We start from the raw sequence: 27679 nt of genomic DNA on the forward strand, positions 1-27679 counted from the left end.
CTCTGATTCCCCAACTCTGATTCCCCGCCTGTTATTCGCCAGCTATGATTCCCCGCCTCTGATTCCCCACATCTGATTCCCTGCCTGTGATTCCCTGCCTCTGATTTCCCACCTCTGTTACCCCGCCTCTGATTCCCCGCCTCTGATTCCCCATATCTGATTCCCCTCCTCTGATTCCCCAACTCTGATTCCCCGCCTCTGATTCCCCAGCTTTCATTCCCTGACTCTGATACCCCGCGTCTGATACCCTGCCTCTGATTCCCCACCTCTGATTCCCCATCTCTGATTCACCACCTCTGATTTTCCACCTATGATTCCCCATATCTGATTCCCCGCATCTGTTTCCCCGCCTCTGATTCCCCGCCTCTGATTCCCCATATCTGATTCCCCACCTCTGATTCCCCAACTCTGATTCCCCGCCTCTGATTCGCCAGCTATGATTCCACGCCTCTGATTCCCTGCGTCTGAATCCATGCCTCTGATTCCCCGCCTCTGATTCCCCGCCTCTGATTCCCGATCTCTGATTCCCGGCCTCTTATTCCCCACCTCTGATTCCCAGCCTCTGATTCCAGGCCTCTGATTCCCGGCCTCTCATTCCCGGCCTCTGATTCCCGGTCTCTGATTCCCCGCCTCTGATTCCCCGCCAGTGATTCCCTGCCTCTGATTCGCCATCTCTGATTCCGCACATCTGATTCCCTGCCTCTTATTCCCCACCTCTGATTCCCGGCCTCTGTTTCACGGCCTATGATTCCCGGCCTCTCATTCCCGGCCTCTGATTCCCCGCCTCTGATTCCCTGCCTCTGATACCCATCTCTGATTCCGCACATCTGATTCCCTGCCTCTGATTCCCCGCCTCTGATTCCCAGCCTCTGATTCCCTGCCTCTGATACCCATCTCTGATTCCGCACATCTGATTCCCCGCCTCTGTTTCCCCGCCTCTGAATCCCCGCCTCTGTTTCCCCATATCTGATTCCCCGCCTCTGATTCCCCAACTCTGATTCCCCGCCACTGATTCCCCAGCTCTGATTCCCTGCCTCTGATTCCCCGTGTTTGATTCCCTGCCTCTGATTCCCCGCCTCTGATTCCCCATCTCTGATTCACCGCCTTTGATTCGCCACCTCTGATTCCCCATATCTGATTCCTCGCCTCTATTTCCCCGCCTCTGATTCCCCGCCTCTGATTCCCCATATCTCATTCCCCGCCTCTGATTCCCCATCTCTGATTCCCGGACTCTGATTCCCCAACTCTGATTCCCGGCCTCTGATTCCCGGCCTCTGATTCCCCGCTTCTGATTCTGATTCCCTGCCTCTGATTCCCCATCTCTGATTCCACACATCTGATTCCCTGCCTCTGATTGCCCACCTCTGATTCCCCATATCTGATTCCCCGCCTCTGATTCCCCGCCTCTGTTTCCCCATATCTAATTCCCCGCCTCTGATTCCCCAACTCTGATTCTGCACATCTGATTCCCTGCCTCTTATTCCCCACCTCTGATTCCCGGCCTCTGATTCCCGTCCTCTGATTCCCGGCCTCTCATTCCCGGCCTCTCATTCCCGGCCTCTGATTCCCGGCCTCTCATTCCCGGCCTCTGATTCCCCGCCTCTGATTAGCTGCCTCTGATTCCCCATCTCTGATTCCGCACATCTGATTCCCTGCCTCTGATTCCCCGCCTCTGATTCCCCGCCTCTGATTCCCTGCATCTAATTCCCAACCTCTAATTACCCACCTCTGATTCCCCATATCTGATATCCCGCCTCTGTTTCCCCGCCTATGATTCCCCGCCTCTGTTTCCCCATATCTGAATCCTCGCCTCTGATTCCCCAACTCTGATTCCCCGCCACTGATTCCCCAGCTCTGATTCCCCGCCTCTGATTCCCCGTGTTTGATTCCCTGCCTCTGATTCCCCGCCTCTGATTCCCCATCTCTGATTCACCGCCTTTGATTCGCCACCTCTGATTCCCCATATCTGATTCCTCGCCTCTATTTCCCCGCCTCTGATTCCCCGCCTCTGATTCCCCATATCTCATTCCCCGCCTCTGATTCCCCATCTCTGATTCCCGGACTCTGATTCCCCAACTCTGATTCCCGGCCTCTGATTCCCGGCCTCTGATTCCCCGCTTCTGATTCTGATTCCCTGCCTCTGATTCCCCATCTCTGATTCCACACATCTGATTCCCTGCCTCTGATTCCCCACCTCTGATTCCCCATATCTGATTCCCCGCCTCTGATTCCCCGCCTCTGTTTCCCCATATCTAATTCCCCGCCTCTGATTCCCCAACTCTGATTCTGCACATCTGATTCCCTGCCTCTTATTCCCCACCTCTGATTCCCGGCCTCTGATTCCCGGCCTCTGATTCCCGGCCTCTGATCCCCGGCCTCTCATTCCCGGCCTCTGATTCCCGGCCTCTGATTACCCGCTTCTGATTCCCCGCCTCTGATTCCCTGCCTCTGATTCCCCATCTCTGATACCGCACATCTTATTCCCTGCCTCTGATTCCCCGCCTCTGATTCCCCGCCTCTGATTCCCTGCCTCTGATTCCCAACCTCTGATTCCCCACCTCTGATTCTCCATATCTGATTCCCCGCCTTTGTTTCCCCGCCTCTGATTCCCCGCCTCTGTTTCCACATATCTGATTCCCCGCCTCTGATTCCCCAACTCTGATTCCCCGCCTCTGATTCCCCAGCTCTGATTCCCCGCCTCTGATTCCACGTGTTTGCTTACCTGCCTCTGATTCCCCGCCTCTGCTTCCCCATATCTGATTCACCGCCTTTGATTCGCCACCTCTGATTCCCCATATGTGATTCCCCGCCTCTGTTTCCCCGCCTCTGATTCCCCCATCTTATTCCCCATATCTCATTCCCCGCCCTTGATTCCCCGCATCTGATTCCCTGCCTCTGAATCCCCACCTCTGATTCCCTGCCTCTGATTCCCAACCTCTGATTCCCCACCTCTGATTCCCCATATCTGATTCCCCACCTCCGTTTCCCTGCCTCTGATTGCCCGCCTCTGTTTCCCCATATCTGATTCCCCACCTCTGAATCCCCAACTCTGATTCCCCGCCTCTGATTCCCCAGCTCTGATTCCCCGCCTCTGATTCCCCGCGTCTGATTCCCAGCCTCTGATTCCCCATGTCTGATTTCCTGCCTCTGATTCCCCGCCTCTGATTTGCCATCTCTGATTCATCGCCTCTGATTCCCCACCTCCGATTCCCCATATCTTATTCCCCACCTATGTTTCTCCGCCTCTGATTCCCCACCTCTGATTCCCCATCTCTGATTCCCGGACGCTGATTCCCCACCTCTGATTCCCTATCTCTGATTCCGCACATTCGATACCCTGCCTCTGATTACCCACCTCTGATGCCCCGCCTCTGATTCCATGCCTCTGATTCCCAACCTCTGATTCCCCACCTCTGATTCCCCATATCTGATTCCCCGCCTCTGTTTCCCCGCCTCTGATTCCCTGCCTCTGTTTCCTCATATCTGATTCCCCGCCTCTGATTCCCTAACACTGATTCCCCGCCTCTGATTCCCCAGCTCTGATTCACCACCTCTGATTCCCCGCGTCGGATTCCCCGCCTCTGATTCCCCATCTCTGATTCCCTATTTCTGATTCCCCAATTCTGATTCCCCGCCTTTGATTCCCTGCCTTTGATTCCCAACCTCTGATTCCCCACCCCTGATTCCCCATATCAGATTCCCCGCCTCTGTTTCCCCGCCTCTTATTCCCCGCATCTGTTTCCCCATATCTGATTCCCGGCCACTCATTCCCCAGCTCTGACTCCCCGCCTCTGATTCCCCATATCTGATTCCCCGCCGCTGATTCCCCAACTCTGATACACCGCCTCTGATTCCCCAGCTCTGATTCCCCGCCTGTGATTCCCAGCGTCTGATTCCCTGCCTCTGATTCCCCGCCTCTGATTCCCCATCTCTGATTCACCACCTCTGATCCCCCGCCTCTGATGCCCGATGTCTGATTCCCCGCCTCTGTTTCCCCGCCTCTGATTCCCCGCCTCTGCTTCCCCATATCTGATTCCCCGCCTCTGATTCCCCAACTCTGATTCCCCGCCTGTGATTCGCCAGCTATGATTCCCCGCCTCTGATTCCCCGCGTCTGATTTTCTGCCTGTGATTCCCTGCCTCTGATTCCCCACCTCTGATTCCCCATATCTGATTACCCTCCTCTGATTCCCCAACTCTGATTCCCCACCTCTGATTCCCCAGCTCTGATTGCCTGCCTCTGATTCCCCGCATCTGCTTCCCTGCCTCTGATTCCCCATCTCTGATTCCCCGTCTCTGATACACCAACTCTGATTCCCCACCTATGATTCCCCATATGTGATTCCCTCGCCTCTGTTTCCCCGCCTCTGATTCCCCGCCTCTGATTCCCCATATCTGATTCCCCACCTCTGATTCCCCAACTCTGATTCCCCGCCTCTTATTCGCCAGCTATGATTCCCCGCCTCTGATTCCCCGTGTCTGAATCCCTGCCTCTGATTCCCCGCCTCTGATTCCCACCCTCTGATTCCCCATCTCTGATTCCCGGCCTCTTATTCCCCACCTCTGATGCCCGGCCTCTGATTCCCGGCCTCTGACTCCCGGCCTCTCATTCCCGGCCTCTGATTCCCTGTCTCTGATTCCCCGCCTCTGATTCCCCGCTTCATATTCCCTGCCTCTGATTCCCCATCTCTTATTCCGCACATCTGATTCCCTGCCTCTTATTCCCCACCTCTGATTCCCAGCCTCTGTTTCCCGGCCTCTGATTCCCGGCCTCTGATTCCCGGCCTCTCATTCCCGGCCTCTGATTCCCAGCCTCTGATTCCCCGCCTCTGATTCCCTGCCTCTGATTCCCCATCTCTGATTCCGCACATCTGATTCCCTGCCTCTGATTCCCCGCCTCTGATTCCCCGCCTCTGATTCCCTGCCTCTCATTCCCAACCTCTGATTCCCCACCTCTGATTCCCCATATCTGATTCCCCGCCTCTGTTTCCCCGCCTCTGATTCGCCGCCTCTGTTTCCCAATATCTGATTCCCCGCCTCTGATTCCCCAACTCTGATTCCCCGCCTCTGATTCCCCAGCTCTGATTCCCCGCCTCTGATACCCTGCATCTAATTCCCCGCCTCTGATTCCCCGCCTCTGATTCCCTGCATCTAATTCCCAACCTCTGATTACCCACCTCTGATACCCCATATCTGATTCCCCACCTCTGTTTCCCCGCCTCTGATTCCCCGCCTCTGTTTCCCCATATCTGATTCCCTGCCTCTGATTCCCCATCTCTGATTCCACACATCTGATTCCCTGCCTCTGATTCCCCACCTCTGATTCCCCATATCTGATTCCCCGCCTCTGTTTCCCCGCCTCTGATTCCCCGCCTCTGTTTCCCCATATCTAATTCCCCACCTCTGATTCCCCAACTCTGATTCCCCGCAGTAATTCCCCAGCTCTGAATCCCCGCCTCAGATTCCCCGCATCTGATTCCCTGCCTCTGAATCACCACCTCTGATTCCCTGCCTCTGATTCCCAACCTCTGATTCCCCTCCTCTGATTCCCCATATCAGATTCCCCGCCTCCGATTCCCTGCCTCTGATTCCCCGCCTCTGTTTCGCCATATCTGATTCCCCGCCTCTGATTCCCCATATCTGAATCCCCGCCTCTGATTCCACAACTCTGATTCCCCGCCACTGATTCCCCAGCTCTGATTCCCTGCCTCTGATTCCCCGTGTTTGATTCCCTGCCTCTGATTCCCCGCCTCTGATTCCCCATCTCTGATTCACCGCCTTTGATTCGCCACCTCTGATTCCCCATATCTGATTCCTCGCCTCTATTTCCCCGCCTCTGATTCCCCGCCTCTGATTCCCCATATCTCATTCCCCGCCTCTGATTCCCCATCTCTGATTCCCGGACTCTGATTCCCCAACTCTGATTCCCGGCCTCTGATTCCCGGCCTCTGATTCCCCGCTTCTGATTCTGATTCCCTGCCTCTGATTCCCCATCTCTGATTCCACACATCTGATTCCCTGCCTCTGATTCCCCACCTCTGATACCCCATATCTGATTCCCCGCCTCTGATTCCCCGCCTTGTTTCCCCATATCTAATTCCCTGCCTCTGATTCCCCAACTCTGATTCTGCACATCTGATTCCCTGCCTCTTATTCCCCACCTCTGATTCCCGGCCTCTGATTCCCGTCCTCTGATTCCCGGCCTCTCATTCCCGGCCTCTCATTCCCGGCCTCTCATTCCCGGCCTCTCATTCCCGGCCTCTGATTCCCCGCCTCTGATTAGCTGCCTCTGATTCCCCATCTCTGATTCAGCACATCTGATTCCCTGCCTCTGTTTCCCCGCCTCTGATTCCCCGCCTCTGTTTCCCCGCCTCTGATTCCCCATATCTGATTCCCCGCCTCTGATTCCCCAACTCTGATTCCCCGCCACTGATTCCCCAGCTCTGATTCCCCGCCTCTGATTCCCCGTGTTTGATTCCCTGCCTCTGATTCCCCGCCTCTGATTCCCCATCTCTGATTCACCGCCTTTGATTCGCCACCTCTGATTCCCCATATCTGATTCCTCGCCTCTATTTCCCCGCCTCTGATTCCCCGCCTCTGATTCCCCATATCTCATTCCCCGCCTCTGATTCCCCATCTCTGATTCCCGGACTCTGATTCCCCAACTCTGATTCCCGGCCTCTGATTCCCCATCTCTGATTCCACACATCTGATTCCCTGCCTCTGATTCCCCACCTCTGATTCCCCATATCTGATTCCCCGCCTCTGATTCCCCGCCTCTGTTTCCCCATATCTAATTCCCCGCCTCTGATACCCCAACTCTGATTCTGCACATCTGATTCCCTGCCTCTTATTCCCCACCTCTGATTCCCGGCCTCTGATTCCCGGCCTCTGATTCCCGGCCTCTCATACCCGGCCTCTCATTCCCGGCCTCTGATTCCCGGCCTCTCATTCCCGGCCTCTGATTCCCCGCCTCTGATCCCCTGCCTCTGATTCCCCATCTCTGATTCCGCACATCTAATTCCCTGCCTCTGATTCCCCGCCTCTGATTCCCCGCGTCTGATTCCCTGCATCTAATTCCCAACCTCTAATTACCCACCTCTGATTCCCCATATCTGATTCCCCGCCTCTGTTTCCCCGCCTCTGATTCCCCGCCTCTGTTTCCCCATATCTGATTCCCCGCCTCTGATTCCCCAACTCTGATTCCCCGCCACTGATTCCCCAGCTCTGATTCCCCGCCTCTGATTCCCCGTGTTTGATTCCCTGCCTCTGATTCCCCGCCTCTGATTCCCCATCTCTGATTCACCGCCTTTGATTCGCAACCTCTGATTCCCCATATCTGAATCCTCGCCTCTATTTCCCCACCTCTGATTCCCCGCCTCTGATTCCCCATATCTCATTCCCCGCCTCTGATTCCCCATCTCTGATTCCACACATCTGATTCCCTGCCTCTGATTCCCCACCTCTGATTCCCCATATCTGATTCCCCGCCTCTGATTCCCCGCCTCTGTTTCCCCATATCTAATTCCCCGCCTCTGATTCCCCAACTCTGATTCTGCACATCTGATTCCCTGCCTCTTATTCCCCACATCTGATTCCCGGCCTCTGATTCCCGGCCTCTGATTCCCGGCCTCTGATTCCCGGCCTCTGATTTCCGGCCTCTGATTCCCGGCCTCTGATTACCCGCCTCTGATTCCCCGCCTCTGATTCCCTGCCTCTGATTCCCCATCTCTGATACCGCACATCTGATTCCCTGCCTCTGATTCCCGCCTCTGATTCCCCGCCTCTGATTCCCCATATCTGATTCCCCGCCTTTGATTCCCTGCCTCTGATTTCCAACCTCTGATTCCCCACCTCTGATTCCCCATATCTGATTCCCCGCCTCTGTTTCCCCGCCTCTTATTCCCCGCCTCTGTTTCCCCATATCTGATTCCCGGCCTCTCATTCCCCAGCTCTGATTCCCCGCCTCTGATTCCCCATATCTGATTCCCCGCCGCTGATTCCCCAACTCTGATATCCCGCCTCTGATTCCCCAGCTCTGATTCCCCGCCTCTGATTCCCCGCGTCTGAATCCCAGCCTCTGATTCCCCGCCTCTGATTCCCCATCTCTGATTCACCACCTCTGATCCCCCGCCTCTGATTCCCCATGTCTGATTCACAGCCTCTGTTTCCCCACCTCTGATACCCCGCCTCTGATTCCCCATATCTGATTCCCCGCCTCTGATTCCCCAACTCTGATTCCCCGCCTGTGATTCGCCAGCTATGATTCCCCGCCTCTGATTCCCCACATCTGATTCCCTGCCTGTGATTCCCTGCCTCTGATTTCCCACCTCTGTTACCCCGCCTCTGATTCCCCGCCTCTGATTCCCCATATCTGATTCCCCTCCTCTGATTCCCCAACTCTGATTCCCCGCCTCTGATTCCCCAGCTCTCATTCCCTGACTCTGATACCCCGCGTCTGATACCCTGCCTCTGATTCCCCACCTCTGATTCCCCATCTCTGATTCACCACCTCTGATTTTCCACCTATGATTCCCCATATCTGATTCCCCGCCTCTGTTTCCCCGCCTCTGATTCCCCGCCTCTGATTCCCCATATCTGATTCCCCACCTCTGATTCCCCAACTCTGATTCCCCGCCTCTGATTCGCCAGCTATGATTCCACGCCTCTGATTCCCTGCGTCTGAATCCATGCCTCTGATTCCCCGACTCTGATTCCCCGCCTCTGATTCCCGATCTCTGATTCCCCACCCCTGATTCCCCATATCAGATTCCCCGCCTCTGTTTCCCCGCCTCTTATTCCCTGCCTCTGTTTCCCCATATCTGATTCCCGGCCACTCATTCCCCAGCTCTGACTCCCCGCCTCTGATTCCCCATATCTGATTCCCCGCCGCTGATTCCCCAACTCTGATACACCGCCTCTGATTCCCCAGCTCTGATTCCCCGCCTCTGATTCCCCGCGTCTGATTCCCTGCCTCTGACTCCCCGCCTCTGATTCCCCGCCTCTGCTTCCCCATATCTGATTCCCCGCCTCTGATTCCCCAACTCTGATTCCCCGCCTGTGATTCGCCAGCTATGATTCACCGCCTCTGATTCCCCGCGTCTGATTCCCTGCCTGTGATTCCCTGCCTCTGATTCCCCACCTCTGATTCCCCATATCTGATTCCCCTCCTCTGATTCCCCAACTCTGATTCCCCACCTCTGATTCCCCAGCTCTGATTGCCTGCCTCTGATTCCCCGCGTCTGATTCCCTGCCTCTGATTCCCCACCTCTGATTCCCCATCTCTGATACACCACCTCTGATTCCCCACCTATGATTCCCCATATCTGATTCCCTCGCCTCTGTTTCCCCGCCTCTGATTCCCCGCCTCTGATTTCCCACCTCTGATTCCCCACCTCTGATTCCCCAACTCTGATTCCCCGCCTCTGATTCGCCAGCTATGATTCCCCGCCTCTGATTCCCCGTGTCTGAATCCCTGCCTCCGTTTCCCTGCTTCTGATTGCCCGCCTCTGTTTCCCCATATCTGATTCCCCGCCTCTGATTCCCCAACTCTGATTCCCCGCCTCTGATTCCCCAGCTCTGATTCCCCGCCTCTGATTCCCCGCGTCTGATTCCAAGCATCTGATTCCCCATGTCTGATTTCCTGCCTCTGATTCCCCGCCTCTGATTTGCCATCTCTGATTCATCGCCTCTGATTCCCCACCTCTGATTCCCCATATCTTATTCCCCACCTATGTTTCCCAGCCTCTGATTCCCCACCTCTGATTCCCCATCGCTGATTCCCGGACTCTGATTCCCCACCTCTGATTCCCTATCTCTGATTCCACACATCCGATTCCCTGCGTCTGATTCCCCACCTCTGATGCCCCGCCTCTGATTCCATGCCTCTGATTCCCAACCTCTGATTCCCCACCTCTGATTCCCCATATCTGATTCCCCGCCTCTGCTTCCCCGCCTCTGATACCCTGCCTCTGTTTCCTCATATCTGATTCCCCGCCTCTGATTCCCCAACACTGATTCCCCGCCTCTGATTCCCCAGCTCTGATTCACCACCTCTGATTCCACGCGTCTGATTCCCCGCCTCTGATTCCCCATCTCTGATTCCCTATCTCTGATTCCCCATTTCTGATTCCCCGCCTTTGATTCCCTGCCTTTGATTCCCAACCTCTGATTCCCCACCCCTGATTCCCCATATCAGATTCCCCGCCTCTGTTTCCCCGCCTCTTATTCCCTGCCTCTGTTTCCCCATATCTGATTCCCGGCCACTCATTCCCCAGCTCTGACTCCCCGCCTCTGATTCCCCATATCTGATTCTCCGCCGCTGATTCCCCAACTCTGATACACCGCCTCTGATTCCCCAGCTCTGATTCCCCGCCTCTGATTCCCCGCGTCTGATTCCCTGACTCTGACTCCCCGCCTCTGATTCCCCGCCTCTGCTTCCCCATATCTGATTCCCCGCCTCTGATTCCCCAACTCTGATTCCCCGCCTGTGATTCGCCAGCTATGATTCACCGCCTCTGATTCCCCGCGTCTGATTCCCTGCCTGTGATTCCCTGCCTCTGATTCCCCACCTCTGATTCCCCATATCTGATTCCCCTCCTCTGATTCCCCAACTCTGATTCCCCACCTCTGATTCCCCAGCTCTGATTGCCTGCCTCTGATTCCCCGTGTCTGATTCCCTGCCTCTGATTCCCCACCTCTGATTCCCCATCTCTGATACACCGCCTCTGATTCCCCACCTATGATTCCCCATATCTGATTCCCTCACCTCTGTTTCCCCGCCTCTGATTCCCCGCCTCTGATTTCCCACCTCTGATTCCCCACCTCTGATTCCCCAACTCTGATTCCCCGCCTCTGATTCGCCAGCTATGATTCCCCGCCTCTGATTCCCCGTGTCTGAATCCCTGCCTCTGATTCCCCGCCTCTGATTCCCCGCCTCTGATTCCCCATCTCTGATTTCCGGCCTCTTATTCCCCACCTCTGATTCCCGGCCTCTGATTCCCGGCCTCTGATTCCCGGCCTCTGATTCCCGGCCTCTGATTCCCCGTCTCTGATTCCCCGCCTCTGATTCCCCGCTTCTGATTCCCTGCCTCTGATTCCCCATCTCTGATTCCACACATCTGATTCCCTGCCTCTTATTCCCCACCTCTGATTCCCGGCCTCTGTTTCCCGGCCTCTGATTCCCGGCCTCTCATTCCCGGCCTCTCATTCCCGGCCTCTGATCCCCAGCCTCAGATTCCCCGCCTCTGATTCCCTGCCTCTGATTCCCCATCTCTGATTCCGCACATCTGATTCCCTGCCTCTGATTCCCCGCCTCTGATTCCCCGCCTCTGATTCCCTGCCTCTCATTCCTAACCTCTGATTCCCCACCTCTGATTCCCCATATCTGATTCCCCGCCTCTGTTTCCCCGCCTCTGATTCCCCGCCTCTGTTTCCCAATATCTGATTCCCCGCCTCTGATTCCTCAACTCTGATTCCCCGCCTCTGATTCCCCAGCTCTGATTCCCCGCCTCTGATTCCCCGTGTTTGATACCCTGCTTCTAATTCCCCGCCTCTGCTTCCCCATCTCTGATTCACCGCCTTTGATTTGCCACCTCTGATTCCCCATATTGGATTCCCCGCCTTTGTTTCCCCGCCTCTGATTCCCCGCCTCTGATTCCCGGACTCTGATTCCCCACCTCTGATTCCCGGCCTCCTATTCCCTGCATCTGGTTCCCGGCCTCTGATTCCCAGCCTCTGATTCCCCGCTTCTGATTCTGATTCACCACCTCTGATTCCCCATCTCTGATTCCACACATCTGATTCCCTGCCTATGATTCCCCACCTCTGATTCCCCATATCTGATTCCCCGCCTCTGTTTCCCTGCCTCGAATTCCCCGCCTCTGTTTCCCCATATCTAATTCCCCGCCTCTGATTCCCCAACTCTGATTCCCCGCTCTGATTCCCCAGCTCTGAATCCCAGCCACTGATTCCCCGCATCTGATTCCCTGCCTCTGAATCCCCCCCTCTGATTCCCTCCCTCTGATTCCCAACCTCTGATTCCACTCCTCTGATTCCCCATATCTGATTCCCCACCTCCGTTTCCCTGCCTCTGATTCCCGTCCTCTGTTTCCCCATATCTGATTCCCCGCGTCTGATTCCCCAACTCTGATACCCCGCCTCTGATTCCCCAGCTCTGATTCCCCGCCTCTGAATCCCCGCGTCTGATTCCCTGCCTCTGATTCCCCACCTCTGATTCCCCACCTCTGATTCACCACCTCTGATCCCTCACCTCTGATTCCCCATGTCTGATTCCCCGCCTCTGATTCCCTGCCTCTGATTCCCCATCTCTGATTCCGCACATCTGATTCCCTGCCTCTGATTCCCTGCCTCTGATTCCCCGCCTCTGATTCCCTGCATCTAATTCCCAACCTCTGATTACCCACCTCTGATTCCCCATGTCTGATTCCCCGCCTCTGATTCCCTGCCTCTGATTCCCCATCTCTGATTCCGCACATCTGATTCCCTGCCTCTGATTCACCGCCTCTGATTCCCCGTGTTTGAATCCCTGCCTCTGATTCCCCGCTTCTGATTCCCCATCTCTGATTCACCGCCTTTGATTCGCCACCTCTGTTTCCCCATATCTGATTCCTCGCCTCTGTTTCACCTCCTCCGATTCCCCGCCTCTGATTCCCCATATCTCATTCCCCGCCTCTGATTCCCCACCTCTGATTCCCGGACTCTGATTCCCCAACTCGGATTCCCGGCCTCTGATTCCCGGCCTCTGATTCCCCGCATCTGATTCTGATTCCCTGCCTCTCATTCCCCATCTCTGATTCCACACATCTGATTCCCTGCCTCTGATTCCCCACCTCTGATTCCCCATATCTGATCCCCCGCCTCTGTTTCCCTGCCTCTGATTCTCCGCCTCTGTTTCCCCATATCTAATTCCCCGTCTCTGACTCCTCAACTCTGATTCCCCGCTCTGATTCCCCAGCTCTGAATCCCCGCCTCTGATTCCCCGCATCTGATTCCCTGCCTCTGATTCCCCGCCTCTGATTCCCCATCTCTGATTCCCGGCCTCTTATTCCCCGCCTCTGATTCCCCATCTCTGATTCCCGGCCTCTTATTCCCCACCTCTGATTCCCGGCCTCTGATTCCCGGCCTCTGATTCCCGGCCTCTCATACCCGGCCTCTGATTCCCTGTCTCAGATTCCCCGCCTCTGATTCCCCGCTTCTGATTCCCTGCCTCTGATTCCCCATCTCTGATTCCGCACATCTGATTCCCTGCCTCTTATTCCCCACCTCTGATTCCCGGCCTCTTATTCCCGGCCTCTGATTCCCGCCTCTGATTCCCGGCCTCTCATTCCCGGACTCTGATTCCCAGCCCCTGATTCCCCGCCTCTGATTCCCTGCCTCTGATTCCCCATCTCTGATTCTGCACATCTGATTTCCTGCCTCTGATTCCCCGCCTCTGATTCCCCGCCTCTGATTCCCTGCATCTAATTCCCAACCTTTGATTACCCACCTCTGATTCCCCATATCTGATTCCCCGCCTCTGTTTCCCCGCCTCTGATTCCCCGCCTCTGTTTCCCCATATCTGATTCCCCACCTCTGATTCCCCAACTCTGATTCTGCACATCTCATTTCCTGCCTCTGATTCCCCGCCTCTGATTCCCCGCCTCTGATTCCCTGCATCTAATTCCCAACCTTTGATTACCCACCTCTGATTCCCCATATCTGATTCCCCGCCTCTTATTCCCCGTGTTTGATTCCCTGCCTCTGATTCCCAGCCTCTGATTCCCTATCTCTGATTCACCGCCTTTGATTCGCCACCTCTGATTCCCCATATCTGATTCCTCGCCTCTGTTTCCCCTCCTCCGATTCCCCGCCTCTGATTCCCCATATCTCATTCCCCGCCTCTGATTCCCCTTCTCTGATTCCCGGACTCTGATTCCCCAACTCTGATTCCCGGCCTCTGATTCCCGGCCTCTGATTCCCCGCATCTGATTCTGATTCCCTGCCTCTCATTCCCCATCTCTGATTCCACACATCTGATTCCCTGCCTCTGATTCCCCACCTCTGATTCCCCAACTCTGATTCCCCGCTCTGATTCCCCAGCTCTGAATCCCCGCCTCTGATTCCCCGCATCTGATTCCCTGCCTCTGATTCCCCGCCTCTGATTCCCCGCCTCTGATTCCCCATCTCTGATTCCCGGCCTCTTATTCCCCAGCTCTGATTCCCCGCTCTGATTCCCCAGCTCTGAATCCCCGCCTCTGATTCCCCGTGTCTGAATCCCTGCCTCTGATTCCCCGCCTCTGATTCCCCGCCTCTGATTCCCCATCTCTGATTCCCGGCCTCTTATTCCCCACCTCTGATTCCCGGCCTCTGATTCCCGGCCTCTGATTCCCGGCCTCTCATACCCGGCCTCTGATTCCCTGTCTCAGATTCCCCGCCTCTGATTCCCCGCTTCTGATTCCCTGCCTCTGATTCCCCATCTCTGATTCCGCACATCTGATTCCCTGCCTCTTATTCCCCACCTCTGATTCCCGGCCTCTGATTCCCAGCCTCTGATTCCCGGCCTCTGATTCCCGGCCTCTCATTCCCGGCCTCTGATTCCCAGCCTCTGATTCCCCGCCTCTGATTCCCTGCCTCTGATTCCCCATCTCTGATTCCGCACATCTGATTCCCTGCCTCTGATTCCCCGCCTCTGTTTCCCCGCCTCTGATTCCCCGCCACTGATTCCCCAGCTCTGATTCCCCGCCTTTGATTCCCCGTGTTTGATTCCCTGCCTCTAATTAGCCGCCTCTGATTCCCCATCTCTGATTCACCGCCTTTGATTCGCCACCTCTGATTCCCCATATCTGATTCCCCGCCTTTGTTTCCCCGCCTCTGATTCCCCGCCTCTGATTCCCGGACTCTGATTCCCCACCTTTGATTCCCGGCCTCCTATTCCCTGCATCTGATTCCCGGCCTCTGATTCCCAGCCTCTGATTCCCCGCTTCTGATTCTGATTCACCGCCTCTGATTCCCCATCTCTGATTCCACACAGCTGATTCCCCGCCTCTGTTTCACCGCCTCTGATTCCCCGCCTCTGTTTCCCCATATCTAATTCTCCGCCTCTGATTACCCAGCTCTGAATCCCCGCCTCTGATTCCCCGCATCTGATTCTCTGCCTCTGATTCCCAACCTCTGACTCCCCTCCTCTGATTCCCCATATCTGATTCCCCGCCTCCATTTCCCTGCTTCTGATTCCCCGCCTCTGTTTCCCCATATCTGATTCCCCGCCTCTGATTCCCCAACTCTGATACCCCGCCTCTGATTCCCCAACTCTGATTCCCCGCCTCTGATTCCCCACGTCTGATTCCCTGCCTCTGATTCCCCACCTCTGATTCCCCAACTCTGATACCCCACCTCTGATTCCCCAGCTCTGATTCCCCGCCTCTGATTCCCCGCGTCTGATTCCCTGCCTCTGATTCCCCACCTCTGATTCCCCATCTCTGATTCACCACCTCTGATCCCCCGCCTCTGATTCCCCATGTCTGATTCCCCGCCTCTGATTCCCTGCCTCTGATTCCCCATCTCTGATTCCGCACATCTGATTCCCCACCTTTGATTCCCGGCCTCCTATTCCCTGCATCTGATTCCCGGCCTCTGATTCCCAGCCTCTGATTCCCCGCTTCTGATTCTGATTCACCTCCTCTGATTCCCCATCTCTGATTCCACACAGCTGATTCCCCGCCTCTGTTTCACCGCCTCTGATTCCCCGCCTCTGTTTCCCCATATCTAATTCCCCGCCTCTGATTCCCCAACTCTGATTCCCCGCTCTGATTCCCCAGCTCTGAATCCCCGCCTCTGATTCCCCGCATCTGATTCCCTGCCTCTGAATCCCCACCTCTGATTCCCTGCCTCTGATTCCCAAACTCTGATTCCCCTCCTCTGATTCCCAATATCTGATTCCCCGCCTCCGTTTCCCTTCCTCTGATTCCCAGCCTCTGTTACACCATATCTGATTCCCCGCCTCTGATTCCCCAACCCTGATTCTGCACATCTGATTCCCTGCCTCTTATTCCCCACCTCTGATTCTCCATATCTGATACCCCGCCTCTGTTTCACCGCCTCTGATTCCCCGCCTCTGTTTCCCCATATCTGATTCCCCACCTCTGATTCCCCAACTCTGATTCCCCGCCTCTGATTCCCCAGCTCTGATTCCCCGCCTCTGATTCCACGTGTTTGATTACCAGCCTCTGATTCCCCGCCTCTGCTTCCCCATCTCTGATTCACTGCCTTTGATTCGCCACCTCTGATTCCCCATATGTGATTCCCCGCCTCTGTTTCCCCGCCTCTGATTCCCCGCCTCTGATTCCCCATATCTCATTCCCCGCCTCTGATTCCCCGCATCTGATTCCCTGCCTCTGAATCCCCACCTCTGATTCCCTGCCTCTGATTCCCAACCTCTGATTCCCCTCCTCTGATTCCCCATATCTGATTCCCCGCCTCCGTTTCCCTGCCTCTGATTGCCCGCCTCTGTTTCCCCATATCTGATTATCCGCCTCTGATTCCCCGCTTCTGATTCCCCGCCTCTGATTCCCCAGCTCTGATTCCCCGCCTCTGATTCCCCGCATCTGATTCCCCGCCTCTGATTCCCCGCGTCTGATTCCCCGCCTCTGATTCGCCATCTCTGATTCATTCCCTCTGATTCCCCACCTCTGATTCCCCATATCTTATTCCCCACCTATGTTTCCCTGCCTCTGATTCCCCGCCTCTGATTCCCCATCTCTGATTCCCGGACTCTGATTCCCCACCTCTGATTCCCTATCACTGATTCCGCACATCTGATTCCCTGCCTCTGATTCCCCGCCTCTGATGCCCCGCCTCTGATTCCGTGCCTCTGATTCCCAACCTCTGATTCACCACCTCTGATTCCCTGCGTCTGATTCCCCGCCTCTGATTCCCGGCCTCTTATTCCCCACCTCTGATGCCCGGCATCTGATTTTCGGCCTCTGATTCCCGACCTCTCATTCCCGGCCTCTGATTCCCGTCCTCTGATTCCCCACCTCTGATTCCCCGACTCTGATTCCCTGCCTCTGATTCCCCATCTCTGATTCTGCACATCTGATTCCCTGCCTCTTATTCCCCACCTCTGATTCCCGGCCTCTGATTCCCGACCACTGATTCCCGGCCCCTCATTCCCGGCCTCTCATTCACGGCCTCTGATTCCCGGCCCCTGATTCCCCGCCTCTGATTCCCCACCTCTGATTCCCTGCCTCTGATTCCCCATCTCTGATTCCCCATCTCTGATTCCGCACATCTGATTCCCTGCCTCTTATTCCCCACCTCTGATTCCCGGCCTCTGTTTCCCGGCCTCTGATTCCCGGCCTCTCATTCCCGGCCTCTCATTCCCGGCCTCTGATCCCCAGCCTCAGATTCCCCGCCTCTCATTCCCTGCCTCTGATTCCCCATCTCTGATTCCGCACATCTGATTCCCTGCCTCTGATTCCACGCCTCTGATTCCCCGCCTCTGATTCCCTGCCTCCCATTCCTAACCTCTGATTCCCCACCTCTGATTCCCCATATCTGATTCCCCGCCTCTGTTTCCCAATATCTGATTCCCCGCCTCTGATTCCCCAACACTGATTCCCCGCCTCTGATTCCCCAACTCTGATACCCCACCTCTGATTCCCCAGCTCTGATTCCCCGCCTCTGATTCCCCGTGTTTGATACCCTGCTTCTAATTCCCCGCCTCTGCTTCCCCATCTCTGATTCACCGCCTTTGATTTGCCACCTCTGATTCCCCATATCTGATTCCCCGCCTTTGTTTCCCCGCCTCTGATTCCCCGCCTCTGATTCCCGGACTCTGATTCCCCACCTCTGATTCCCAGCCTCCTATTCCCTGCATCTGGTTCCCGGCCTCTGATTCCCAGCCTCTGATTCCCCGCTTCTGATTCTGATTCACCACCTCTGATTCCCCATCTCTGATTCCACACATCTGATTCCCTGCCTATGATTCCCCACCTCTGATTCCCCATATCTGATTCCCCGCCTCTGTTTCCATGCCTCTGATTCCCCGCCTCTGTTTCCCCATATCTAATTCCACGCCTCTGATTCCCCAACTCTGATTCCCCGCTCTGATTCCCCAGCTCTGAATCCCAGCCTCTGATTCCCCGCATCTGATTCCCTGCCTCTGAATCCCCACCTCTGATTCCCTCCATCTGATTCCCAACCTCTGATTCCCCTCCTCTGATTCCCCATATCTGATTCCCCACCTCCGTTTCCCTGCCTCTGATTCCCCTCCTCTGTTTCCCCATATCTGATTCCCCGCGTCTGATTCCCCAACTCTGATACCCCGCCTCTGATTCCCCAGCTCTGATTCCCCGCCTCTGAATCCCCGCGTCTGATTCCCTGCCTCTGATTCCCCACCTCTGATTCCCCACCTCTGATTCACCACCTCTGATCCCTCGCCTCTGATTCCCCATGTCTGATTCCCCGCCTCTGATTCCCTGCCTCTGATTCCCCATCTCTGATTCTGCACTTCTGATTCCCTGCCTCTGATTCCCCGCCTCTGATTCCCCGCCTCTGATTCCCTGCATCTAATTCCCAACCTCTGATTACCCACCTCTGATTCCCCATGTCTGATTCCCCGCCTCTGATTCCCTGGCTCCGATTCCCCATCTCTGATTCCGCACATCTGATTCCCTGCCTCTGATTCACCGCCTCTGATTCCCCGTGTTTGATTCCCTGCCTCTGATTCCCCGCCTCTGATTCCCCATCTCTGATTCACCGCCTTTGATTCGCCACCTCTGTTTCCCCATATCTGATTCCTCGCCTCTGTTTCACCTCCTCCGATTCCCCGCCTCTGATTCCCCATATCTCATTCCCCGCCTCTGATTCCCCACCTCTGATTCCCGGACTCTGATTCCCCAACTCTGATTCCCGGCCTCTGATTCCCGGCCTCTGATTCCCCGCATCTGATTCTGATTCCCCACCTCTGATGCCCCGCCTCTGATTCCATGCCTCTGCTTCCCAACCTCTGATTCCCCACCTCTGATTCCCCATATCTGATTCCCCGCCTCTGCTTCCCCGCCTCTGATACCCTGCCTCTGTTTCCTCATATCTGATTCCCCGCCTCTGATTCCCCAACACTGATTCCCCGCCTCTGATTCCCCAGCTCTGATTCACCACCTCTGATTCCACGCGTCTGATTCCCCGCCTCTGATTCCCCATCTCTGATTCCCTATCTCTGATTCCCCATTTCTGATTCCCCGCCTTTGATTCCCTGCCTTTGATTCCCAACCTCTGATTCCCCACCCCTGATTCCCCATATCAGATTCCCCGCCTCTGTTTCCCCGCCTCTTATTCCCTGCCTCTGTTTCCCCAGCTCTGATTCCCCGCTCTGATTCCCCAGCTCTGAATCCCCGCCTCTGATTCCCCGTGTCTGAATCCCTGCCTCTGATTCCCCGCCTCTGATTCCCCGCCTCTGATTCCCCATCTCTGATTCCCGGCCTCTTATTCCCCACCTCTGATTCCCGGCCTCTGATTCCCGGCCTCTGATTCCCGGCCTCTCATACCCGGCCTCTGATTCCCTGTCTCAGATTCCCCGCCTCTGATTCCCCGCTTCTGATTCCCTGCCTCTGATTCCCCATCTCTGATTCCGCACATCTGATTCCCTGCCTCTTATTCCCCACCTCTGATTCCCGGCCTCTGATTCCCAGCCTCTGATTCCCGGCCTCTGATTCCCGGCCTCTCATTCCCGGCCTCTGATTCCCAGCCTCTGATTCCCCGCCTCTGATTCCCTGCCTCTGATTCCCCATCTCTGATTCCGCACATCTGATTCCCTGCCTCTGATTCCCCGCCTCTGTTTCCCCGCCTCTGATTCCCCGCCACTGATTCCCCAGCTCTGATTCCCCGCCTTTGATTCCCCGTGTTTGATTCCCTGCCTCTAATTAGCCGCCTCTGATTCCCCATCTCTGATTCACCGCCTTTGATTCGCCACCTCTGATTCCCCATATCTGATTCCCCGCCTTTGTTTCCCCGCCTCTGATTCCCCGCCTCTGATTCCCGGACTCTGATTCCCCACCTTTGATTCCCGGCCTCCTATTCCCTGCATCTGATTCCCGGCCTCTGATTCCCAGCCTCTGATTCCCCGCTTCTGATTCTGATTCACCGCCTCTGATTCCCCATCTCTGATTCCACACAGCTGATTCCCCGCCTCTGTTTCACCGCCTCTGATTCCCCGCCTCTGTTTCCCCATATCTAATTCTCCGCCTCTGATTACCCAGCTCTGAATCCCCGCCTCTGATTCCCCGCATCTGATTCTCTGCCTCTGATTCCCAACCTCTGACTCCCCTCCTCTGATTCCCCATATCTGATTCCCCGCCTCCATTTCCCTGCTTCTGATTCCCCGCCTCTGTTTCCCCATATCTGATTCCCCGCCTCTGATTCCCCAACTCTGATACCCCGCCTCTGATTCCCCAACTCTGATTCCCCGCCTCTGATTCCCCACGTCTGATTCCCTGCCTCTGATTCCCCACCTCTGATTCCCCAACTCTGATACCCCACCTCTGATTCCCCAGCTCTGATTCCCCGCCTCTGATTCCCCGCGTCTGATTCCCTGCCTCTGATTCCCCACCTCTGATTCCCCATCTCTGATTCACCACCTCTGATCCCCCGCCTCTGATTCCCCATGTCTGATTCCCCGCCTCTGATTCCCTGCCTCTGATTCCCCATCTCTGATTCCGCACATCTGATTCCCCACCTTTGATTCCCGGCCTCCTATTCCCTGCATCTGATTCCCGGCCTCTGATTCCCAGCCTCTGATTCCCCGCTTCTGATTCTGATTCACCTCCTCTGATTCCCCATCTCTGATTCCACACAGCTGATTCCCCGCCTCTGTTTCACCGCCTCTGATTCCCCGCCTCTGTTTCCCCATATCTAATTCCCCGCCTCTGATTCCCCAACTCTGATTCCCCGCTCTGATTCCCCAGCTCTGAATCCCCGCCTCTGATTCCCCGCATCTGATTCCCTGCCTCTGAATCCCCACCTCTGATTCCCTGCCTCTGATTCCCAAACTCTGATTCCCCTCCTCTGATTCCCAATATCTGATTCCCCGCCTCCGTTTCCCTTCCTCTGATTCCCAGCCTCTGTTACACCATATCTGATTCCCCGCCTCTGATTCCCCAACCCTGATTCTGCACATCTGATTCCCTGCCTCTTATTCCCCACCTCTGATTCTCCATATCTGATACCCCGCCTCTGTTTCACCGCCTCTGATTCCCCGCCTCTGTTTCCCCATATCTGATTCCCCACCTCTGATTCCCCAACTCTGATTCCCCGCCTCTGATTCCCCAGCTCTGATTCCCCGCCTCTGATTCCACGTGTTTGATTACCAGCCTCTGATTCCCCGCCTCTGCTTCCCCATCTCTGATTCACTGCCTTTGATTCGCCACCTCTGATTCCCCATATGTGATTCCCCGCCTCTGTTTCCCCGCCTCTGATTCCCCGCCTCTGATTCCCCATATCTCATTCCCCGCCTCTGATTCCCCGCATCTGATTCCCTGCCTCTGAATCCCCACCTCTGATTCCCTGCCTCTGATTCCCAACCTCTGATTCCCCTCCTCTGATTCCCCATATCTGATTCCCCGCCTCCGTTTCCCTGCCTCTGATTGCCCGCCTCTGTTTCCCCATATCTGATTATCCGCCTCTGATTCCCCGCTTCTGATTCCCCGCCTCTGATTCCCCAGCTCTGATTCCCCGCCTCTGATTCCCCGCATCTGATTCCCCGCCTCTGATTCCCCGCGTCTGATTCCCCGCCTCTGATTCGCCATCTCTGATTCATTCCCTCTGATTCCCCACCTCTGATTCCCCATATCTTATTCCCCACCTATGTTTCCCTGCCTCTGATTCCCCGCCTCTGATTCCCCATCTCTGATTCCCGGACTCTGATTCCCCACCTCTGATTCCCTATCACTGATTCCGCACATCTGATTCCCTGCCTCTGATTCCCCGCCTCTGATGCCCCGCCTCTGATTCCGTGCCTCTGATTCCCAACCTCTGATTCACCACCTCTGATTCCCTGCGTCTGATTCCCCGCCTCTGATTCCCGGCCTCTTATTCCCCACCTCTGATGCCCGGCATCTGATTTTCGGCCTCTGATTCCCGACCTCTCATTCCCGGCCTCTGATTCCCGTCCTCTGATTCCCCACCTCTGATTCCCCGACTCTGATTCCCTGCCTCTGATTCCCCATCTCTGATTCTGCACATCTGATTCCCTGCCTCTTATTCCCCACCTCTGATTCCCGGCCTCTGATTCCCGACCACTGATTCCCGGCCCCTCATTCCCGGCCTCTCATTCACGGCCTCTGATTCCCGGCCCCTGATTCCCCGCCTCTGATTCCCCACCTCTGATTCCCTGCCTCTGATTCCCCATCTCTGATTCCCCATCTCTGATTCCGCACATCTGATTCCCTGCCTCTTATTCCCCACCTCTGATTCCCGGCCTCTGTTTCCCGGCCTCTGATTCCCGGCCTCTCATTCCCGGCCTCTCATTCCCGGCCTCTGATCCCCAGCCTCAGATTCCCCGCCTCTCATTCCCTGCCTCTGATTCCCCATCTCTGATTCCGCACATCTGATTCCCTGCCTCTGATTCCACGCCTCTGATTCCCCGCCTCTGATTCCCTGCCTCCCATTCCTAACCTCTGATTCCCCACCTCTGATTCCCCATATCTGATTCCCCGCCTCTGTTTCCCAATATCTGATTCCCCGCCTCTGATTCCCCAACACTGATTCCCCGCCTCTGATTCCCCAACTCTGATACCCCGCCTCTGATTCCCCAGCTCTGATTCCCCGCCTCTGATTCCCCGTGTTTGATACCCTGCTTCTAATTCCCCGCCTCTGCTTCCCCATCTCTGATTCACCGCCTTTGATTTGCCACCTCTGATTCCCCATATCTGATTCCCCGCCTTTGTTTCCCCGCCTCTGATTCCCCGCCTCTGATTCCCGGACTCTGATTCCCCACCTCTGATTCCCAGCCTCCTATTCCCTGCATCTGGTTCCCGGCCTCTGATTCCCAGCCTCTGATTCCCCGCTTCTGATTCTGATTCACCACCTCTGATTCCCCATCTCTGATTCCACACATCTGATTCCCTGCCTATGATTCCCCACCTCTGATTCCCCATATCTGATTCCCCGCCTCTGTTTCCATGCCTCTGATTCCCCGCCTCTGTTTCCCCATATCTAATTCCACGCCTCTGATTCCCCAACTCTGATTCCCCGCTCTGATTCCCCAGCTCTGAATCCCAGCCTCTGATTCCCCGCATCTGATTCCCTGCCTCTGAATCCCCACCTCTGATTCCCTCCATCTGATTCCCAACCTCTGATTCCCCTCCTCTGATTCCCCATATCTGATTCCCCACCTCCGTTTCCCTGCCTCTGATTCCCCTCCTCTGTTTCCCCATATCTGATTCCCCGCGTCTGATTCCCCAACTCTGATACCCCGCCTCTGATTCCCCAGCTCTGATTCCCCGCCTCTGAATCCCCGCGTCTGATTCCCTGCCTCTGATTCCCCACCTCTGATTCCCCACCTCTGATTCACCACCTCTGATCCCTCGCCTCTGATTCCCCATGTCTGATTCCCCGCCTCTGATTCCCTGCCTCTGATTCCCCATCTCTGATTCTGCACTTCTGATTCCCTGCCTCTGATTCCCCGCCTCTGATTCCCCGCCTCTGATTCCCTGCATCTAATTCCCAACCTCTGATTACCCACCTCTGATTCCCCATGTCTGATTCCCCGCCTCTGATTCCCTGGCTCCGATTCCCCATCTCTGATTCCGCACATCTGATTCCCTGCCTCTGATTCACCGCCTCTGATTCCCCGTGTTTGATTCCCTGCCTCTGATTCCCCGCCTCTGATTCCCCATCTCTGATTCACCGCCTTTGATTCGCCACCTCTGTTTCCCCATATCTGATTCCTCGCCTCTGTTTCACCTCCTCCGATTCCCCGCCTCTGATTCCCCATATCTCATTCCCCGCCTCTGATTCCCCACCTCTGATTCCCGGACTCTGATTCCCCAACTCTGATTCCCGGCCTCTGATTCCCGGCCTCTGATTCCCCGCATCTGATTCTGATTCCCCACCTCTGATGCCCCGCCTCTGATTCCATGCCTCTGCTTCCCAACCTCTGATTCCCCACCTCTGATTCCCCATATCTGATTCCCCGCCTCTGCTTCCCCGCCTCTGATACCCTGCCTCTGTTTCCTCATATCTGATTCCCCGCCTCTGATTCCCCAACACTGATTCCCCGCCTCTGATTCCCCAGCTCTGATTCACCACCTCTGATTCCACGCGTCTGATTCCCCGCCTCTGATTCCCCATCTCTGATTCCCTATCTCTGATTCCCCATTTCTGATTCCCCGCCTTTGATTCCCTGCCTTTGATTCCCAACCTCTGATTCCCCACCCCTGATTCCCCATATCAGATTCCCCGCCTCTGTTTCCCCGCCTCTTATTCCCTGCCTCTGTTTCCCCATATCTGATTCCCGGCCACTCATTCCCCAGCTCTGACTCCCCGCCTCTGATTCCCCATATCTGATTCCCCGCCGCTGATTCCCCAACTCTGATACACCGCCTCTGATTCCCCAGCTCTCATTCCCCGCCTCTGATTCCCCGCGTCTGATTCCCTGCCTCTGACTCCCCGCCTCTGATTCCCCGCCTCTGCTTCCCCATATCTGATTCCCCGCCTCTGATTCCCCAACTCTGATTCCCCGCCTGTGATTCGCCAGCTATGATTCACCGCCTCTGATTCCCCGCGTCTGATTCCCTGCCTGTGATTCCCTGCCTCTGATTCCCCACCTCTGATTCCCCATATCTGATTCCCCTCCTCTGATTCCCCAACTCTGATTCCCCACCTCTGATTCCCCAGCTCTGATTGCCTGCCTCTGATTCCCCGCGTCTGATTCCCTGCCTCTGATTCCCCACCTCTGATTCCCCATCTCTGATACACCACCTCTGATTCCCCACCTATGATTCCCCATATCTGATTCCCTCGCCTCTGTTTCCCCGCCTCTGATTCCCCGCCTCTGATTTCCCACCTCTGATTCCCCACCTCTGATTCCCCAACTCTGATTCCCCGCCTCTGATTCGCCAGCTATGATTCCCCGCCTCTGATTCCCCGTGTCTGAATCCCTGCCTCCGTTTCCCTGCCTCTGATTGCCCGCCTCTGTTTCCCCATATCTGATTCCCCGCCTCTGATTCCCCAACTCTGATTCCCCGCCTCTGATTCCCCAGCTCTGATTCCCCGCCTCTGATTCCCCGCGTCTGATTCCAAGCATCTGATTCCCCATGTCTGATTTCCTGCCTCTGATTCCCCGCCTCTGATTTGCCATCTCTGATTCATCGCCTCTGATTCCCCACCTCTGATTCCCCATATCTTATTCCCCACCTATGTTTCCCAGCCTCTGATTCCCCACCTCTGATTCCCCATCGCTGATTCCCGGACTCTGATTCCCCACCTCTGATTCCCTATCTCTGATTCCGCACATCCGATTCCCTGCGTCTGATTCCCCACCTCTGATGCCCCGCCTCTGATTCCATGCCTCTGATTCCCAACCTCTGATTCCCCACCTCTGATTCCCCATATCTGATTCCCCGCCTCTGCTTCCCCGCCTCTGATACCCTGCCTCTGTTTCCTCATATCTGATTCCCCGCCTCTGATTCCCCAACACTGATTCCCCGCCTCTGATTCCCCAGCTCTGATTCACCACCTCTGATTCCACGCGTCTGATTCCCCGCCTCTGATTCCCCATCTCTGATTCCCTATCTCTGATTCCCCATTTCTGATTCCCCGCCTTTGATTCCCTGCCTTTGATTCCCAACCTTTGATTCCCCACCCCTGATTCCCCATATCAGATTCCCCGCCTCTGTTTCCCCGCCTCTTATTCCCTGCCTCTGTTTCCCCATATCTGATTCCCGGCCACTCATTCCCCAGCTCTGACTCCCCGCCTCTGATTCCCCATATCTGATTCCCCGCCGCTGATTCCCCAACTCTGATACACCGCCTCTGATTCCCCAGCTCTGATTCCCCGCCTCTGATTCCCCGCGTCTGATTCCCTGCCTCTGACTCCCCGCCTCTGATTCCCCGCCTCTGCTTCCCCATATCTGATTCCCCGCCTCTGATTCCCCAACTCTGATTCCCCGCCTGTGATTCGCCAGCTATGATTCACCGCCTCTGATTCCCCGCGTCTGATTCCCTGCCTGTGATTCCCTGCCTCTGATTCCCCACCTCTGATTCCCCATATCTGATTCCCCTCCTCTGATTCCCCAACTCTGATTCCCCACCTCTGATTCCCCAGCTCTGATTGCCTGCCTCTGATTCCCCACGTCTGATTCCCTGCCTCTGATTCCCCACCTCTGATTCCCCATCTCTGATACACCGCCTCTGATTCCCCACCTATGATTCCCCATATCTGATTCCCTCGCCTCTGTTTCCCCGCCTCTGATTCCCCGCCTCTGATTTCCCACCTCTGATTCCCCACCTCTGATTCCCCAACTCTGATTCCCCGCCTCTGATTCGCCAGCTATGATTCCCCGCCTCTGATTCCCCGTGTCTGAATCCCTGCCTCTGATTCCCCGCCTCTGATTCCCCGCCTCTGATTCCCCATCTCTGATTTCCGGCCTCTTATTCCCCACCTCTGATTCCCGGCCTCTGATTCCCGGCCTCTGATTCCCGGCCTCTGATTCCCGGCCTCTGATTCCCCATCTCTGATTCCCCATCTCTGATTCCGCACATCTGATTCCCTGCCTCTTATTCCCCACCTCTGATTCCCGGCCTCTGTTTCCCGGCCTCTGATTCCCGGCCTCTCATTCCCGGCCTCTCATTCCCGGCCTCTGATCCCCAGCCTCAGATTCCCCGCCTCTGATTCCCTGCCTCTGATTCCCCATCTCTGATTCCGCACATCTGATTCCCTGCCTCTGATTCCCCGCCTCTGATTCCCCGCCTCTGATTCCCTGCCTCTCATTCCTAACCTCTGATTCCCCACCTCTGATTCCCCATATCTGATTCCCCGCCTCTGTTTCCCCGCCTCTGATTCCCCGCCTCTGTTTCCCAATATCTGATTCCCCGCCTCTGATTCCCCAACTCTGATTCCCCGCCTCTGATTCCCCAGCTCTGATTCCCCGCCTCTGATTCCCCGTGTTTGATACCCTGCTTCTAATTCCCAGCCTCTGCTTCCCCATCTCTGATTCACCGCCTTTGATTTGCCACCTCTGATTCCCCATATCTGATTCCCCGCCTTTGTTTCCCCGCCTCTGATTCCCCGCCTCTGATTCCCGGACTCTGATTCCCCACCTCTGATTCCCGGCCTCCTATTCCCTGCATCTGGTTCCCGGCCTCTGATTCCCAGCCTCTGATTCCCCGCTTCTGATTCTGATTCACCACCTCTGATTCCCCATCTCTGATTCCACACATCTGATTCCCTGCCTATGATTCCCCACCTCTGATTCCCCATATCTGATTCCCCGCCTCTGTTTCCCTGCCTCGAATTCCCCGCCTCTGTTTCCCCATATCTAATTCCCCGCCTCTGATTCCCCAACTCTGATTCCCCGCTCTGATTCCCCAGCTCTGAATCCCAGCCACTGATTCCCCGCATCTGATTCCCTGCCTCTGAATCCCCCCCTCTGATTCCCTCCCTCTGATTCCCAACCTCTGAT

Source organism: Narcine bancroftii, chromosome 1, assembly GCF_036971445.1.
Source record: "Narcine bancroftii isolate sNarBan1 chromosome 1, sNarBan1.hap1, whole genome shotgun sequence".
Lineage (NCBI taxonomy): Eukaryota > Metazoa > Chordata > Chondrichthyes > Torpediniformes > Narcinidae > Narcine > Narcine bancroftii.